The 8,322-nt window shown below is 36.8% G+C and overlaps 1 non-coding gene across 1 annotated transcript; it reads right to left on the bottom strand.

Annotated features, from left to right (window-relative positions):
- Nucleotides 1-7,954: 7,954 nt before the first annotated feature.
- Nucleotides 7,955-8,028, bottom strand: Trnan-guu (transfer RNA asparagine (anticodon GUU)). Its single transcript has one exon. It is a non-coding gene; the product is annotated as a tRNA-Asn (tRNA).
- Between the last annotated feature and the right edge of the window lie 294 nt (nucleotides 8,029-8,322).

The following is an 8,322-nucleotide window of genomic DNA, read 5'->3' as shown; positions in this document are numbered from 1 at the left end:
TTGATATTTCTATTTTGTTTAATTTTTGAAACCATACACGGTAACCTTTAACATTGTCAGGGTATCCAACAAAAATTCCTGGTTCTGATTTTTTATCTAATTTCTGTCTTTTTTCTTTTGATATATGTGAACAAATTTTGCTTCCAAAAACTCTGAAATTGTCAAAAGACATTTTTCTATTATAAAACAATTCAAAGGGAGTTTTTGACTTGTTAGGACTAGGTCCAAATCGGTTTATTATGAAGGCAGCTATATTAACCGCTTCAGCCCAAAGTTATTGTTTCAACTCTAAACCGCATATCTCGCTCTGCTCTGCCATTTTGCTGAGGTGTATAAGGGACACTTGTCTGATGGCAGATTTCATGGCGTTGAAGCAAGATTTGAACTTCTTCATTTTTAAATTCAAAGCCATTATCAGATCGGAGAATTTTAATATGACGATCAAACTGAGAACAGACAAAGTTTATATATTTTTCAATCATCGCACAAGCTTGCGATTTCTCATTAATAAAGTAAATCTTTGAAAAGGCAAACAAATATTTTGACCCAGCAATTGATGAAACTTGCATTGGACCACACAGGTCTTGATGCACCAATTCACCATCCTCCTAAGCACGAGAACTACTTTTAGGAAAAAGGAGTCTATGCATTTTTCTAGTTGCAAAGCATCACAGAAAAAATTTAATTCATCAGAAAATTGAATTTCATTACATTTTAGACAGCTTCTTATTTGACCAGCACACATGTTTCCAAGACGCTCATGCAAGATTTTCAGTGGTTCAGCCTTCAATGTTGTAGATCCACTACCTTGAACAACATTTTAAATTGTCAAAATACATTTTTCTAATATAAAACAATTCATGAACAACACTTTAGATGGAACAGGCGGGGATTGAATCCAAAAATAGTTCATGCCAGAGGTTTATTTAAAAGAAATCAATCTTGAATTTTTATATTAATAACAATGATCTAAGGTAAAAAGTTTAAAAAAGTCCAAACTTAAATTTTTTTCCTAAGTCAGGGTTTTCCAGTGCCCATTTCTCCTCTGATCAAACCACCTTTTCTTGAACCATTATTATTTTAAATCTGTTCATCTTTGTTCTGTTTGACATAATTTTTGCTAAAGATGTATAAGTTCTTGAAAACATCACAACCCATGTTAAAGCTTTGACAATTTATTGCTCCATGCTTCAAAGAGCAATTTGATTTAAATAATACAGTAAGCTTTAAAACTTTTAATTGGCTTAAATTTTGTTTTTCTTTTAAAATAGAAATAACCTTGCAGTCGAGGTGCTGGTTGGGGTGAGGGTAGAAGTGGAGGTGGAGGTTTCAGTGGCAGTGGCAATAACGGTGAGATAGCGTTCATTTTGTAGAACCCTCAAGTTTTAGCATTTTAAATCCAATTTACGCTCCAAGCACGTTAACTTTTTTATCCAAACTATCGGAACTTCTATGTAAATATTAAGGATATCAAATTTTGAATACATTTCGAGTTAAAAAGAAAAACCAAAATAAGTTGCAACAAACCAACCCATAACGTGCCACATCATGCAGTACTCGATTCCCTAGGGTAATATTTTCATTTATTTATAAGAAGAAGAAGAAGAAGATAGGTGGTGGTGGTGTTGTAGACTGTAGGTAGGTACATATCCTTCGAATATCTCTTTCAAAGGGATATCTTATTATCATAACGACAAAATGATAAAATAAAAAGATGCCATAAAAGTTTTTCAAAACTTTTAGAATATTTGCGGGTTTAGTCTAAAAATAAGAGAAAAATAAAAAATAAAAACTTCAAATAAAATTATTCGAGGGGTTGATTTGGTTTTATATTTTTTAACTTGTTTTCTTTCCTTTTGTCAGCTGCTGCATTAGTATGCCAGGAATGTTGTGAATGTCTTGGGTGGCAGTGCTGCCGGTGCCATTTTTCATTCAAAAACAAAAATATATGCAAACTTCGGAATTCTTTTTGTTTAATTTTTTCTGTTTTTTTTTTTTTTTTTGATTCTCGAAAATATCCTCGAGGACTCAAGGGCAAAGTTTAAGTATTTCTTTTTTCTCAAAAACGCTATTTTCTTTTTGGAAATAGATCGTTGAGGATGAATAGCAACTGATGGGGTGGAAGAGGATAGGGGAGGGGTTGTTAGGTGGTAGGGGGGTTGGTTGGGTTGTCATGCAAATATGTTGTGGCAATGGCTTATGGAATTATGTAGCGTTTTCCGATCTGATAGATATTTTGAATTTTGTTCCTTTTTGTTTTGTTGCTTTTTACACTCAAGGACTTTTCATATTTAAGGAAACCAAAAGAAGAAATAAAAATTAAAATCAATAAAGTTGTTGAATAACCAAGTGGTCTGGTTGCTTTTGTGCATCATTGAAGAAGTTAACTTACTTTTGTGTATATAGTTGTTGTTGGTTTTGTTTCTTTTTCCAAGGGATACCATAAACAGATGGGACCAATTTTCGATCCTTTTGGGAATGGATGTTTTGAGGTTGTTATACATAATACATATACCTTTTTTTTTTGTATTTATGGTGTTTTGTGTTTATTTTAAGTTGTTGAACAACTCTTACCCGCATAGCCAACAACACAACAACAAGAAAGAAACTTATTCAAAGAAGTTTTTGGTTTTGGGCTGGTTTTTAATTTACCCACAACGACGACGACATCGTCGATACGAACGAACGTCGAACATAGGCCAAGTCGTCCTCTCCTCCGACAACGACGACGACGATGAGAACGTGGATGTAGCTTTTTGAAATAAAAAAAGAAAATTTATTAAGAATTTAAATTTTCTCCGAAAAGTCAATTTTCTTTTGGACAGACTATTCAAATAATGATATAACAAGTTTTTCCTGCGACCAGAATAACAATGTTTACAATATTCCACAAGGATGAAGAAGTTCCAAGGAGGGAAAACTTCATTAAGGACAAGAAGTTATTTAATAAGGAGATTGCTTTCATTTCGTCCATACATATACATATAGGCATCAGGTCTACAAGGTCAAAGTTTTATGGTTTTTTCGAGATATGATGTGATGGTGAGGTGTTGTAATAAAGGTGAGATGAGTTTTGTTTTTGTTCTAAATTAAGAACTTACATATTTCGAGGCTGCAACATATTTTTTGAGCGATGAAATATTATTGAAAAAATTCAATAATAATCAGAGGTTAAACTTTGGTGACAAGATAATCCACCTCTTAAAAAAGTGTTTTGAAAGTAAAAAAAGTAAACTTGTAAAATTGAATAAGAGATTATATAAATATGCTTAAGGTTTGATTAGAACATTTTCCCATATTTAAGAGCTTAAATCTAGAAGAAGGTACTCCATTTTCAGGATTGACATAGCTCATTCCCAGAAAGTTAGAAGGCAACTTTTACACGTCCGTAAAATTAATTAAGCCGCTTAACAAATAAGCAACGTTTTTAAATAATGATTATTTACTCTTATAAAAAGATTGAATGCTGTGTAGTCAATATTATGTTTGGGTACGAAAATTTGCCCGAAGTGAAGCTAAAAGCTTTACAAAGCCATGTTAACCATGCCATAGCGATAACAAATATCACCCGTGGTTTGACCGATTGAGACTTTCTTGTGGGGAAAACCAGAGCCAGCCATTTAAATCAAGTTCTGATTCATAACCCATTATAACAATGTTTTCCAATAATATTTTAAAATAATATGACTCATTTTAATATTTAAAATGATCGAGTATTTTGTTGACAAAAATTAGCAGAAGGCTTCCATAACAGCACCATGTATCCACACACGAAGAACTTTTCTCTCGAAGCGACCCAAGTGGCTTTCATCCGCCTTTGTCAAAGTCCATATTTCTGCACCGTCTAGCAGGACGGGGATGATAAGGATCTTATATAGCAACACTTTGGTCCCTCGAAGGATTACTTTACCACTCAATTGCTTTCTTAGTCCAAAGAAACAGCGGTTAGCAAGAGTTATTCTGCGTTTGATCTCAGCGTTGGTGTTGTTTTCTGCGTTTAAAGCGGAGCCTAGGTAGACGAAGTCCTTGACTACCTCAAAGGTACGTCTGTCAATGGTGACGTTATGACCAAGACGTCGGTATTGTATGTCCTTTCTTGACGACAGCATGTATTTTGTTTTGCCCTCATTAACCGTTAAAAGCATTCTTGCCGCCTCTGCCTCAATACTGAAAAAAACCCCATTGACATCACGCAGAGTTCTTCCATTTATGTCAATGCCATCAGCATATGCTAGTAATTGGACAGACTTTTGAAAGGTAGTACCTCTAGTGTTGACGTGTGCGCTATGCACTAATCTTTCAAGTACGACGTTCAAAAAATCGTATGACAGCGCATCACCTTGTATAAAACCTTTTGTGACATCGAAAGGTTCTGTTAAGTTGTTTCCAAACTTTATAGAGCAGGGTGAATTCTCCATGGTCTTGGTCATCCTGCACAAACGGACGAGTTTGGCAGGGATGCCAAAACTAGACATGGCTCTATACAGCTCGTCCCTGTAGATGCTGTCACATGCGGCCTTGAAATCGATGAAAAGATGGTGGGTGTCGATTTGGTGTTCTTTGGTTTTTTCCAGGATCTGCTGTATTGTAAATATTTGATCAACTGTGGACTTTCTTGGTCTAAAACCACACTGATAAGGACCTATCAGGTTGTTGACGATGGGCTTTAGAGTTCGCATTACATGGCAGAGAAGATTTTAAAGCCGATGTTAAGTAGACTGATTCCTCTATAGTTGTTGCAGTTTAGAGGGTCTCCTTTTTTCAGGATCGAGCAAACAATACTGAGGTTCCATTCACCGGGCATGTTTTCTTCCGACCATATCTTACAGATAAGTTGGTGCATGCTCCTAACCAGCTTATCCCCAGCTGCTTTAAAGAGCTCGGCATTCAAGCCATCTGCTCCAGCGGCTTTATTAGACTTCAACTTAGATATGGCAATCTTTACTTCGTCTAAGCCGAGGAGAAGGGATTGTTGGGTTTCGTCGTCTATATTGAATGGATCATCCTGCCTGACATCGGAATTCGGTTCGTCGTCGCCGTTATACAGTCTGCAGAAGTGGTCTTTCCATATCCTTAGCATTGACTGCGGTTCCACTATGATGTTACCACTTTCGTATTTGCAGCCTTCGGTTCTAGGTTTATGTAGCTATGAATTTCGTTTCACCTGTTCATAAAACTTTTGAACTTCATTCTTGCTTTTAAACATCTCAACATCTTCGACCGCGCGCTTCTCATGCCCTCTCTTTTTCCTTCTGAGAAGTCGGTGTTCCTCTCGCCTTTTCTGCTCATAGAGCTCATGAGCAGCACTCGTCCTTTTATGCAGCGCCACTTTGCGTGTTTGTTGTTTGGCTGCATTTGACTGCCGACATTCCTCATCAAACCAGGGGTTCCTTGTTGGTGGCTGTTTGACACCCAGCACATCAGAGGCGGCTTCTCTGATTGCATCTTGGCAATGTTGCCACTGGTTTTCGATACATTTTGTTGGCGGCAAAGAACTTCGTGAGAGCTTACTTGTAACTCGGTCGGAAAAGGATTTGGCGATCTCTGGCGGTTGTTGCCGTTCGACGTTGTACCTTCTCCCAGCACCTCCCTGTTTTGCCTTGGGTCTGGAAATCCGAAGTGCTACCTTGGCTACAACGAGGTACTGGTCCGAGTCGATGTTAGCTCCTTGGAAAGTTCAGACATTCATGATGCTGGAAGCGTTTCTGGCGTCGATCGCAAAATGGTCAATCTGGTTGACGGTAGATTGATCTTTAGAAGTCCAAGTTTCTTGTAGATGTTGAGGTGTGGAAAACGCGTACTGGCTACAATGACGTTTCGCCCCGCAGCAAAATCTATAAGCCTGAATCCGTTGTCGGAAGTGTTGTCGTGCAGGCTATTCTTCCCGATTATTCCACCAAAGATGTTTACCTTCCTAGCTTGGCATTAAAATCGCCCATTACTATTTTAATATCGTAGCTAGGACACTGCTCATATGTTTCGTCTAAGAGCTCGAAGAACATATCTTTGGTGTCGTCATCTTTCCCTTCTGTGGGGGCGTGCGCGCATATCAGGCTAATGTTGCCGAATTTAGCCTTGATGCGTATGGTCATGAGGCGCTCATCGATGCACCTATAGCCCAAGACTTCTTGCCTAAGTCTAGCTCCAATGACGAAGCCGCATCCAAATTAGCGCTGTCGGTTTTTATGAATTCCTCGTTTATTGGACTAGTAATTACCTTATAACAATTCTATAAACCACAAAATAAATACTGGTGTGCCCCAGGGCTCTTTTTTGTCTCCAGCACTCTTTTCAATTTTTATTAATAATCTCCTGTCTCCTTCTAATCCAATAAATTGCTTCGCTGACAATATATCATTTTGATATACATAAACATATTCACTTTCAGACTTTACTATGGGAAATAAAAAGGTACTTGAAATTTAATGCTTCCCGAAACCCAATGCTGCCTCACCATTGAGTATTTTCGATTGATATGTAGACACTGTGTGGTCCTTCGAGCAAATTTGCAGATTTCCAATGTTTAGGGACCAGACAACAGACTGATTCTGGGTAGAGACAGAGGCCCGGTGTAAGCATTTACGATTCAGGATTCAACAGAATTTTTCCCCTTAATAAGTTCAACCGTAATACACGCACTTCCATGAATGCTCATTGGTATAAAGTCGAGACCAATATCGGTAAACTGCAAGTACAAAGATTCGTTCTTTAGCAGTACTACGCAAACGTGGAATGCTTTGCTAATTTCTACCTTTCCCAGTGATTCTAATACTTAAAAATTCAAAACCAATGTGCACCCGAACCTTCTTTCAAACCCTCTTTCCCTTAAGCACAGTGTCTTTGCAAAATAAAAAAAATAGTTCATCAAAAAATTTACGCATTTGCTTCTATATTTTCCCAGAATTCCACTATTCTTTCTAGGGTCTTGAATTGACCTTGGCATAGAACTTGTCTTACAAGAGACCTGGTCCCCGAAAAAATCCGGCTGATTGAAATCTACCCTTCGAGAAATTACAGGATCAGCAAAATTGCAATTATTTCGATTGCTTGCGTGGCACGTAGTGTTGTGACAGAAAATGAATCCGAACTTAGCTTTTCCGCTCCATCGCCACAGAAACTAAGGCCACACCAGAAAAAAAAGCTTCAGCATCTCGTTGGAGACAAAGATGTGATTCAAATTACAATCGGGTCAAAAATGAGAGAAGACGAAACAAAGGACAAGAATATCTCTTCGAAAAGGCGAAAAAACTTAATTCTGCTCGTGAATTGGGTTCTCCTTGTAAATGCAAGAACAAGTGTAAACAAAAGCTTTGCAACGTACATGAAAAAGTCCTTCAATTCTTCTAGGGTTTATCCTCCTTCTTTTAGTAATGGCGAAGTTTTTATCTCTTTGATGTCTAAATATGGTAGCTTTTAAAGTAACGGTCAGCTGTTGGTGATCTGTTAAAAATTAAACCTATTATTGGAAGCCCTCTATTTTGAACATTGGCAATATCTTATTTAGTAAACTAAGCTCAAAATAAAATATTCTATTCTTCAAAATGTTAATTTGAATTTAAAAAAAAAACAGTCCTCAAACTTTGAGTTGTGTTTTTATATTATTGTATACTCTTTTTAATTTAAACGAAATTCCATCCAGCAACCTTATGTAAATATTTGCCTTATTCTAAAGTAAAATTTAAGCAATGACATCACTCTGATTCTGTTTGAGCTTCAGCCTTAACAGTGGAGCAGAGTGTACAACAGCTTTTGTTGAAACAATAAAAGTCAACAACATTTGATATATTACCTGTATTTTTGAAATAGTAAAGAGTTTAGTGTTTTCCTTGAAAATTTTAACGTCTCTGAATAATTTTTTGTTTTTGTTGAATTTATTAAATACAAATAAAATACCTATGCTTCAAATATAGTATATATTTTGTTTTCGGGGAAACAAAAAGCAAAAAGTTATTACCGCCCCCGGGTGGACTCGAACCACCAACCTTTCGGTTAACAGCCGAACGCGCTAACCGATTGCGCCACGGAGGCTATAAATGAGCTATGACAAGCTTTATTTTTCGTCGTTATTTTTTCAAACAACAAAACAAAAATCTTATTAGATTTTTTTTCGTCTGCGGTCTTGTTTATAACTCGAGGGACTCTCTTGACTTTCTCTCAATAAATTCAAGTTCATAAATTTAATGAAATTTGAAGTTATGATTCATATCAAATAAACTCCACATAATGAGGTAACGTCCGCCTCCAGCCGCAGGTATCCTTGTTTGTTAAGGGAAACAAAATGCAAAAACAAGCAAAAATCTTTGAAGCTCATTTAAAAATTAA

The sequence above is a fragment of the Eupeodes corollae genome, chromosome 3 (genome assembly GCF_945859685.1).
Source record: "Eupeodes corollae chromosome 3, idEupCoro1.1, whole genome shotgun sequence".
Classification (NCBI taxonomy): Eukaryota; Metazoa; Arthropoda; class Insecta; order Diptera; family Syrphidae; genus Eupeodes; species Eupeodes corollae.
Note: the sequence above shows the minus strand (reverse complement) of the source record. Positions and strands in the feature narration are given on the sequence as shown.